The 11,650-nt window shown below is 38.5% G+C and overlaps 1 pseudogene; it reads left to right on the top strand.

Moving 5' to 3' along the window:
* The first annotated feature begins 388 nt into the window (after positions 1–388).
* Positions 389–488, top strand: LOC131147418 (small nucleolar RNA R71; annotated as a pseudogene).
* The last annotated feature ends 11,162 nt before the right edge of the window (positions 489–11,650 follow it).

Genomic DNA, 11,650 nt, shown 5'->3' with positions numbered 1-11,650 from the left:
TCTGCTCTCTTACAACATAGGTAAGAATTGACAATCCTGAGGTCTGTGGTCTGAAGTCTCACAAATTGTGCAAATCTCAGCTTTCAACTTTTCGGATTGCATGACTTTCAATTTCTTAGATAACGCAGCTACAAGGGCCTGTAAGTTAGTGTCCTCTTTGACCTCATATTTGCCCCTGCCACTAATTGCTCGGATAGGTTGGGCAGCTATCGACACCCGTTCAGGTCATGCGTTCCATTGCTGGGCACTCTCAGCGAGATAGTCTAAAAATGATAAGCCCTCGTCTGGTTCCTTACGGAAGAACATCCCATTGCACATAGACTGGACAAATTGTCTGTCCACAGGGGTTAAAGTAGTAAAAAAATAGTTCACTAACCTCCACGATTCGAAACCATGGTGCGGGCATATGTTCATCAAGTCCTTGAATCTTTCCCAACATGCCTGGAATGTCTCACCATCTTTTTGCATAAACTAACTGATCTGCTCCTACAGGTACTGAGTTCTCTGAAGAGGAAAGAACTTATGTAAGAACTCACGCTGCATTTCAGCCCAGCTAGTAATAGAGTTAGGGCGCAAAGAATTAAACCATATTTTTGCCCTGCCTTTCAGAGAAAAGGGAAACAAACGCAGTTTAATGTATTCATCAGTCCCAGCCCTATTAGTGAAAGTGGTGCAAACCATCTCAAAGTCTGTCAAGTATTGGTATGGACTCTCAGAGTCCATCCCGTGAAACTGGGGAATCACAGATAACATGCCATGCTTAAGAGTGAAATTTTGTGCATCTTGTGGCAACACAATGCATGAAGGTGTAGATGTGCGTGTAGGCTGTAGAAAATCTTCAAGTGTACGTGGTGCATGTGTAGCCATAGCTTTTTCAAAATAATGGCCAAACAAATTATTCAGCTCAAATTCAGAATCTCTCTCAGGACTAATAGGTGAACAATCAGATTCGGTGCTATGTGTATCCCTACTGGTGCTAAGTGAAAGTCTACACAATCGATTCGAACTATCTCGAACCCAATGCATCAAAAATCACAATGGCCAGCAGAAATCCACTAACACAGCAACCAACAATTTTTCTTTCAATTTTTTTTCCAATTTTCAATTTTTTTTCTATATATTTGAAGAAAAAAATCAAAAAAAGAACAATAATAATAATAATAATAATAATAATAATAATAATAATAATAATAATAATAATAATAATAATAACTGGGAAAACGCAAAATTCAAAATTAAAACTGGCAATTCCCCGGCAACGGCGCCAAAAACTTGACTCACTCAAAAAATGAACAGCTCGGAAGCTATCCCAAGTATAGAAGTTACGTCGTGTAACATTTAGCACAATGGCTAGATCGTCTCCTCAGGGAATGCATTTAATCTCAAATTTTATGTTTCTCCAATCGAAAACAAAAAAAATTACTGAACTCGGTTCAGATTCGAGATTTTCAAGATTGTTCAATTTCACTTCTAACGAATTAAATAACACTCAAATTAAAACTCTAAACCTAGCATGCACTGAAATTAAGAGCAAAAATGGAAACTCTAATCTACTCAAGGAAATATTGGGGCATGCGTTAATTAAAAATGGCAACTTAGAACATGGAATTAAAAACACACAATGGAAACTCGACCAAACACACACGTGCGCAATAAAAATCAAATCTTTAACCAAATTAAGGACTCAACCCACAATCACAAAATGAACAAAATTTTAACACATAAACGATAACGAAAGATAAAAAGAAACGAGTTTTAAGCAAACCAATCCTAACTTAATCTGTTTAAACAAATAACTAAAAAAATTAAATACTAAAGGAAATGAACTAAAATCATATTTATATCCTGTTCAAAAACAAATAAATAAAAGATAAAAGAGAAAACAACATCAATACTTTATAAACTCTTAAACAAAATAACTATATAAAGCAAAAGAAGAAATAAGAAGGCAGAGAGAGAGAGAGAGAGAGAGAGAGAGAGAGAGAGAGAATGAAAGCTCGGCCATGGCAGCAGATGCAGCAGCTGCTGATGCTACTCGAATATCTAGCTGTGCAGGAAGACTCTCGAGCCTGCTGGCATGGTGGCCGGAAACTAGTGTGGTCTGGTTGTTGGAGGGAGTTTCTGCAAGCTGAAAATTCTACTGTGGAGTGCCTCGGGTCTCCTCTTCCAGCAGCAACGAGCAGATCAGAAGTGGTTCGGGTCTCTTCTTCCAGCAGCAATGAGCAGACCAGCAGTGGTTGTAGCCGACAAGAATTTTGAAGAACAGAGAAGGAGAACTCGGAGAACAAAGGGGAATCAGAGAGTAAGAGAGAGCTAAGGGAAGAGAGAAACAAATCAAGAAAAGGAAGAAGAAGAGAGGAGAAGAAAGATAGGAAGGAGAAGAGAAGAGAAAGGAACAAGAGAGGAGAGAAGAGAATAAGAAAGAAGAGAAGAAGGCTTCGACTGGGAGCAGCGCCCAACAGCCCCCCAGAAAGAAAGAAAAAAAAGAATAAAAAGGGGAAAGGGAGAACTGGATCCCTAGGACCCAGCAACTGGATCCGCACAACTTGACCCGACCCGGATGAGAGATTTGACCCATTTAGAGGACCCGAATTATTATATTTTTTTCATTTTTTTCGTTCTCTGTTCATCGCAAATCTGACTCTTCTAAAGCTGGTTTCTCGCAAAATGCAAAACACAAAATATTAGACAAATTTGGACATTTAATTAAAAATATAAGCCATAAAGACCGGGTCAAAATGCCCAATTACGCAGTTTTCACGCGTAATCATTTTATCGGATACAATGACAGGTTGGATTACATTTTCACCCTTAGGTCCCATTTCGGGATTCAAGGCGTGACAAGGAGTATTGTCAGTAGTGTAGATTCAGCATTCGATTCAGATGGATCTGGAGAGGCTCGGTGTGGAGCTAGTAGAGGATGATCACCAGGCATTTATTGCCAACCTAGTGTTACAGCCTACTTTGCAAGAAAGGATTAAAGTTGCTCAGAGGAATGACGCAGAATTGGTAGAGCTAATAGATAAAGTGAAGTATGAACTGGGGGAGGAGTTCAGTATTTGAGATGATGGAGCTCTCAGGTTCCATACGAGGTTATGCGTACCTATAGATGTTGAGATTAGGAGGGCTATCCTAGAGAAGGCACACAGATCCCTTTACACATTGCATCCTAGAGGCACTAAAATGTGTTAAGACCTTTAGGAATCCTTCTAGTGGAACGGCATGGAGAGGGAGATAGTTGAGTTTGTGGAGCAGTGTTTGACATGTTAGTAGGCAAAGGCTAAGCACTGGAGATCGGCAGGACAGAGTCGGCCACTCCACATTCCTGAGTGGAAGTGGGATCATATATCCATGGATTTTGTTATAGGGTTACCGCCGGTGTTGCATGGATAGAATGTTGTTTGGGTGGTCATTGATTGATTAACGAAGACCACTTATTTTCTCCCTATTAAAGTCAACTACTCTATTAACATACTATTAGAGTTATATATTCAGGAGATAGTTTGACCCCATGGTGTGCCAGTATCCATAGTTTCATACAAAGACCCAAGATTTACATCGTGATTTTGGAGAAGTTTCCAGGAAGCTTTGGGGTCTCAGTTATCATTCAGCATAGCCTTCCATCCTCAGATTGATGGGCACAAGGAGAGGACAATCCAAATACTTGAGGATATGCTACGATCATATGTGCTAAATTTCGAGGGTAGTTGGACCCAGCATATGCTGCTGTAGGGTTCGTATATAATAACAGCTACCAGGCCAACATTGAGATGGCACCTTCGAGGCATTATATGGTGGGAGGTGTGGTTCTCCACGATAAGAGGATGAAATGGGTGAGAGATGAGTTTTAGGGCTGTAGTTAGTGCAGTAGGCGTACAATAAAGTTTGACTTATTAAAGATAGAATCAGTGCAGCTTAGAGTCGATGAAAAAGCTACGCAAATATTCATCACTGGAAGTTGGAGTTCGATGTGGGAGATCAGGAATTTTTTAGAGTAGCACCGCTGAGAGGAGCTATAAGGTTTGGGAAGAATGGTAATCTAAGCCCTAGGTTTATTGGCCCATTCGAGAATCTTGAGAGAGTGGGTCCAGTCGCCTACAGGCTAGCTTTACCACCATCTCTATCTAGGATTCATAACGTATTCCATGTTTCCATGTTGAGGAAATACATCCCAAATCCCTCCCACGTGATCAGCTATAAGGAGATAGAGCTTAGAAATACTTTAGCATATAAGGAAACACCAATGCAAATTCTAGATAGAAAAGAATAGGAGTCGCGCACCAAGAAAATTCCACTAATAAAAAACCTATGGAGGAATCATGCAATGGAGGAGGTCTCGTGGGAGCTAAAAGAGGAGATAAGATAGAAACACCCACATCTATTCAATGGGGACCATCATTAGATAGAAAAAGGAATGGTAATAATTCGGGTAAAGTAAATATAGTTTGATTTTATTTTGCGCAGAGCATGATAGTGTATGTATAAGTTGCACTTTAGATTATAGGATAGGTAGTATTTTTGGTTTTGGGAGAATTTTCTTTTATGTGAATACTTGTAATCTCTCAAGACCTTATGTGTAAACATGGTATTCCTCCGCCATAAGTGAGGGTAAATAATAAAATAAGTAGCAAATTTTCCTTAAAGGATGGTATATAGCACAGATAGCAAATTTCGAGGAAGAAATTTTTAAAAGGAGGGGAAAATGTAGAGACCTGAAAAATATAAAATAAATTGGGAAAAAATATATTTTTAGTTGGGGAAAGAGAAAATCGGTGACAGTTTTCTGGAGGGAAAAGAAAACCGGCAACAATTATGGAATTACCATGGGTCAGTAACAAGTAAAACAGTAAAATTAAGCCAGTTAAAGGGAAAATTGGCGAAGGTTTTCATAGTAGCAAAGAAAACTGTCAACGGTTTTGGTAAATTACCGTGGCCAAGTAAAGGGTAAATGGTAAATCTGGGCTGGTTAAATAGAAGATCGGTGACGGTTTTCTGGGAGTCCAAGAAAACCGGCGATGATTTTCTCAACAGTGCTAAAATATAAGAAATCTCGCGAGCGTTCAGCTAAAATTAAAAAACAAAATTCTCACTCTCTCCTCTCTCAAACCCTACAGTCCCCCACCTTTCCGCCTTCTATTCCGGCTCCATTAAGCCCCATTTTGATGATCAGGAACCACCACAGGGTTCCTGAGAAGATTCTCTACAGCGTAGACTAAGAAAATTTTCCATTTAGGGGTCCCGTGGCACCACTCTAAAACTGAGGTAAGGGTGTTAAATATTAGTTTTAATGGTTAAATTGGAGTATTTGGGGCCTAGGGAATATTAATTGATAATATACTAGTGATTGAGTTGATTGATTTAGAGCTTTAGCAGGCTTCATAAGAATAAGGTAAGGGAAATATGCTATGCCAGTTAAATCAGAATTTCTTATTAGTAAAGTGTAGTATATGTTTATGGGTTTTTAGAGAAAGAAATTATATAGTTTTATAGATTATAGTTAATGAATTTTATTTAGTGGTGTGGCATAAGAAATATTACTATAGTACAGAATTCTACTCGACTTTAACAAAAATATGATTCTATAGTTTTAAAGAATTATGATACACAGATTATACAGTTTATCTATAGAGCTATGGCTATTTGGTGTTTTACAGAACTATGATTTACATAGTTTTATTCAAATATACAATTTATTCAGATATACAATTTTATTCAAGTATACAGTTTTCATAGTACCATGATATACAGATATTACAGAACCATAACATACAGTTATTACAATTTATACAAATCAACTTATTACAGCGTTATGGTTAATACAGCTTTACAGAATCATGGTTATTACAGTTGTACAAAATCATGGTAAATCAATAAGATATATAACAATATTATGTATTATCATACCCCGATGGACCATATCAGATTATAAAGCTCAGTACCGTAGCTATTACAATATAGAGTGCAACCACATATCTCAGATAGAGTGTGGATTTTATGAGTAGTCGATCGTGCCTTGGGAGAGATTGCAAGCTCCCCAGTAGTCCGGGTTGAGGCAGCCGATCTGATGATAGAGGTTTCAGTTGACTTATCTTGGTAAGCCAACCAGTGTTAAGTCTCACCTACGGGCCACACAACCTTGTCATAAGGGGTCAAATCATGACATACAGTTATCCATCCGGGGAAGTTTTCACAGTTATGTATATTTATACAGATTTATAGAAAACAACAGATATACCTATAGATACTAAAAGTATGATTAAATAGAAAGTTCAAAAACAGTTATATTTTAAGCCACATAGGTGTGAGTTATACTGTATTTTATTTTACATGCTATCTCATTTTCAGTTGTTTAAATGCATATTATTCATGTAAACTCATTAGCCACATGCTGGTATTAGCATATTTTATCTTACTGAGAGTTATCTCATCCCAATAATATAATATATTTCAGGTGATCCAGTTAGACGAGTAGATCGGGCTCGAAGATAGAGAGGACATTTATACAGCCCTATCTAAAGGTTAAGGGTATGCTAGAAGGTTTATTTTTGTGTAGATACTAGATGATCTAGTGGTGAATACAAGAGTGATATATATATATATATATATATATATATATGTTTTGGGAAGATACTCAATTCTAGTATTGTAATTATGGTTATATGATTTTATGTTTTTCGCTGCATAGGTGTATTATCTTATAAACAGGGGTATCAAGGTAGTATAGTTTATAGCTGTAAAAAAAAATGGTAAAAATTTTTGGGTCGTTACAGTCACATTTGAGGTTATCCTTTTGGTGGAGCAATATGAAAAGAGAGATTTCTGAATATGTTGGGTAGTGTTTGACATGCCAGTAGGTGAAGGCTAAGCATCAGAGACTTGTAGGGCCATTGCAACCACTTCACATTCCCAAATGGAAGTGGGAATATATTGCTAAGGACTTTGTATCAAGATTACCACTGGCACAACATGGAAACGATGCCTTCTGTGTGGTCGTTGATAGACTAACGAAGACTGCCCATTTTCTTCCCATTCGAGTTAACTATTCCATGGGTAGATTGGCGAAGCTATATGTACAAGAAATAGTTAGACTGCATGGAGTGCCTATGTCTATTGTTTCTAACCGGGATCCACGTTTGATGTCTCAATTTTAGCATAGCCTTTCATCCTCAGACCGATGGACAGACTGAGAGGACTATTTAGATATTGGAGGATATGTTGCGTTCATGTATGCTAGATTTCGGAAGTATCTGGATCCAGTACCTACCATTAATGGAGTTTGCCTACAACAACAGCTATCAGGCTGGTATTGGGATGGCCCCATACAAGGCATTGTATAGACAGAGGTATCGATCTCCATTTTATTTGGATGAAGTTGGAGAGAAGTAGATATTGGGTCCAGAGATGATACAACGGGCTTCTGAGAAAATCAAGCCTATCTAGGAAAGAATTAAGGCAGCTCAGAGCCGACAAAAATGTTATGCAGATATCTGTTGACGCGCGCTAGATTTTGAAGTGGGTGATAATGTGTTCTTAAAATTTGCGCCAATGAAAGGAGTAATGAGATTCAAGAAGAATGGTAAGCTTAGACCTAGTTACATTGGGTCATTTGAGATATTGGAAAGAGTTGGCCCAGTTGTCTACAGGTTAGCATTACCCCCGGTAGGGGTGAGCATAATTCGGGGAAAACCGAATTAACCGAATTAACCGACCGAAATTGGTCGGTTCGGTTCGGTTAAAAAATTCGGTTCGGTCGGTTCGGTTATGTTTTCCAATATTTCGGTTAATCGGGTTTCGGTTCGGTTAATGGAGAATATTAATTCGGTTAACCGATTAACCGATTTACTAATTAATTAAATTTTAAATATAAATTAATAAATTAAAATCTGATTTCACAATTTTCACTCATTCCCGAATCCCTCTCATACTCTCAGTCTCACACTCTCACTTCGATCAGTCTCACAGAAGTCAGAACATGTAAGTCCCTCACTGCCTTTCGCCGTCGTCGTCGCCATCGCCATCGCCGTCGCCGTCGCCATCACCGTCGCCGTCGCCGACCATCATCACCAATACAGTCACTGCTCTCTGAAGTCAGAAGCCATCGTCGTCGCCTTTCTCTCGCTCACCCGAGCTCCTCTGCACCACCAGGCACCATCTTCACGCGATGCCTTCATCTGTGTCCATCGCCGTCGCCGTCGCCGGCCATCATCAGTTCATCACCAACAGTGCAACGCAGTAACTGCTCTCTGAAGTGAGAAGTCAGAAGCCCTCACTGAGTCACTGCCTCTCTCTCGCTCACCTGAGCTCACTTCCGCACCACGGCACCACCATCTTCACGTGATGCCATCGCCGTCGCCACTGGCCAGCCATCGTCACCGAGAACCACCCCCGACTCCTCATCGTCATCGGCGTCAAGCTCACCCGAGCTCAATCATCTCCCCCAACTCCTTCCTGACTTCCTCCTTCCCTTGTTCGGATTTACCTTCCCAATTCCCCCTTCCCTCATATTTCTCGGTTAAATTAGGTTAACCGAATTACCCGAAAATAAATTTGGTCGGGTTCGGTTCGGTGAGGCCCAATGGTTCGGTCGGTTCGGTTAACACTATTCTTTAACCGAAATTTTCGGTTAATTCGGTTAATTAACCGAATTTGGCCGAACCGACCGTTTGCTCACCCCTAACCCCCGGCGCTATCCAGAATTCACGATGTATTTCACGTGTCCACGTTGAAGAAATACATCCTAGATCCATCTCACATAATAAGTTATGAAACACTGGAGATTGGTAAGACCTTATCTTATAAAGAAGTACTAGTTCAGGTCTTAGATTATAAAGAGAACGAATTGCACACCAAGAAAATTCCACTAGTGAAAGTGCTCTGGAGAAATCACACAATTGACAAAGCTTCGTGGGAGTTAGAGAAGGAAATGGGTCAGAAGTACCCACATATGTTTTAGTGGAATTCAGCATCAGTCAGAAGAAGGAAATGTTCAGGTAAGAAATCATGTAAGTAAGTAAATTTTTGTGCAGGTTAATCAGTTGTATATATCGTTTTTAGTTTTTTATGGTTTTGGGAGAGTTTTGTTTAGTTATTGTAATATCCTAGAACTGTAAATGTAACCGCGGTATTCTTCTACCATAAGTGAGGGTAATTAATTAAATTACAGTGAGTTTTTCCTCAGAGATTGATATATAAGATAAATAGAAAATTCCAAGGATGAAATTTTTATAAGGAGGAAAGGATGTAGAGACTCGAAAAAATTTAATTTATGAAAGTAATAAAGGAAAAGAAAAGAAAGAGAAAGAAAAAAAGGAAAAAGGAATTATAAAAAGGGGCATCAGCGGGAATTCATCGACGAACCCAAGGTGTTCATCGACGAACGTCCTTCTAGTTCTTGTTAACAAAGTACACGTGTCTCATCGACGAGGAGATAATAAGAGCAAACAATCTTAGGCTATTAAGTATCCATCGATGAACCCATTACATTCGTCGACAAACGCCCTTTTGTGGTTTGTCGATGAGTACACATGTCTCGTCGACAAAGCCACATAGCTAGTAGTCTATATATATGCTAAAAATTAGATTTTTCAGCGAGATTTGCTTCTCTCTTCTCTCTCTCTCTCTCTCTCTCTCTCTCTCTCTCTCTCTCTCTCTCTAGGTTCGGCCAACCCACATTCTCTCTTCGATTTTGCCTCCGTTTCAACCCGTTTCAACGATTAGAAGCCACCACGTGGTTCATGGGAAGATTCTCTACAACTTAACCAAAGCGGATTATGGATTTGGAGTCCTTGGGAACCACTTTAAAATTAGGGTAACTGAGGTATTTTAGGGTTTAAGTGTTTATTTGGAGTATATAGGGCCTATGAAATGCTAAATGAGAAATATTCAGGGGTTGAGTTGATTGAACGGGAAGTAAATGCAATTTTAGGGTTTGGAGTTCTGAACGCCGCAGACATGATTTAGGGGTTTTCAGAAGGCTTCTCAAGAAATAGGTAAAAGGATAGACTAAGTCAGATATTTTCAGAAAATTTATTTTTGAATATATAGTATTTAATTCAAAATTTTATATATGTGATTTGCATAGTTTTTGGGAATACTAATGTTGAATGAGAAAACCCTAGAAACAGATCTAAGCACTCACTTGTGTAGCATGGGTATGCATTTTACAGCATTAATAGTTTGTCAAAATATTTTATGATTCCTTAGAACAAGCATGATTTGATAATAGTTTATTTTTAGAAAAACTATAAAAAGTACAGAAAATATATTTTCAATATATTATAATATTCAGCCAACGCAAATGTCGTGATTATTCAACCGATGCAAATGTCGTGATTATGCAGCCAGCGCAGATGCCGTGAATATTTTAGCTGGCGCAGATGCCGTGATTATTCAGTCGGCCCAGATGCTATAATATTTCAGTCAGCGAAGATGCGTGAATAGATTTATATGTATATAACAGTTTGATCAGAAATATTATTATGTTAGATTTTACACAGGATCATGAAATAGTATATACAGTATTTATGAAATCTACTATATGATAGCAGAACCCTAATGGCTTAGTTTAATTTTAGAGCATGGTATCGTAGCTATTCAGATCAGGTAGTGCTACCACACATCTCAGATAGAGTGTGGGAGATGGGTAGTTGATTGAGCCCATAGAAGAGAGTGTGCCCCCTAGCAGTTCGGATGAGGCTAAGCAGGCCAATCGTACTTACAGACTAATTAGTTTTTCCTTAGCGTGGTAGGCCAACCATTGCTAGGTCTCGCCTACAGGCCGCACAACCCAGTCATGTGGGGGTAATACATGACGTTAGCTAGCTATCCATCCAAGGTATGATTTCAGTAATATGCAGATATAATAAATGATTTTTATGTATAAAGAAAGTTAGTATGATACAGTATGTGATGTTAAATTATGTTTCGTTCAGATTTTATACAGAACAGTTTTACCAGATGCGTCTTATGTACAAAATTTCCTTACTTATCAAATACATTTTATCATGTACAATATATGTTTATAACACAATAATACTCATGTTGTCACACACTGATATTAGTCTATCTCTCTTACTTAGAGGTCTCTCACCCCAGCATTACAAACATTTAAAGAAACCCCGACAAATGAGTGAAGCGAGCTCCAAGATAGAGGATTTCGTTGGTATTACCCCAGTTGCAGGGTAAGTCGTTGAGTCTGGATCAGGATGGATTTTTGGGTATGACACTAGGATGTATGGTCCTTTTTTGGGCTATATATATATATGTATTGGAAATAGTAAAAATCTGGTATTGTATATAAGGTTAAGTATATTATGGTTTCCGATGCATAGTTGACATGTGTTTATAACATGGTGTATCCCCAGTTCCCTTGGGGTCTGGGTTGACTTTAATTATGTTTATGGTATCAAAGTTCCATAATTATTATATATATAGCAGAAATTCGGTGTCGTTACAGGAAGGAAGTTGAAATTTTAATGTATACATTCAAATTTTCAATTTCCATAATTACCAAATAAAAACTACCTATGCCTTTGTTATTGGCACATGGAAATGACCAGAACACATAGCACACTGAAATTCAACAACCAATCAAAAGAAAGAAATCCAAAATTTTAATTTAAATAGGATCAGTCGACCACCCCGTAGAGGC

The sequence above is a fragment of the Malania oleifera genome, chromosome 1 (assembly GCF_029873635.1).
Source record: "Malania oleifera isolate guangnan ecotype guangnan chromosome 1, ASM2987363v1, whole genome shotgun sequence".
In the NCBI taxonomy this organism is placed as follows: Eukaryota; Viridiplantae; Streptophyta; class Magnoliopsida; order Santalales; family Ximeniaceae; genus Malania; species Malania oleifera.
The sequence above is the reverse complement of the archived record's forward strand: the minus strand, read 5'-3'. Positions and strand labels throughout refer to the sequence as shown.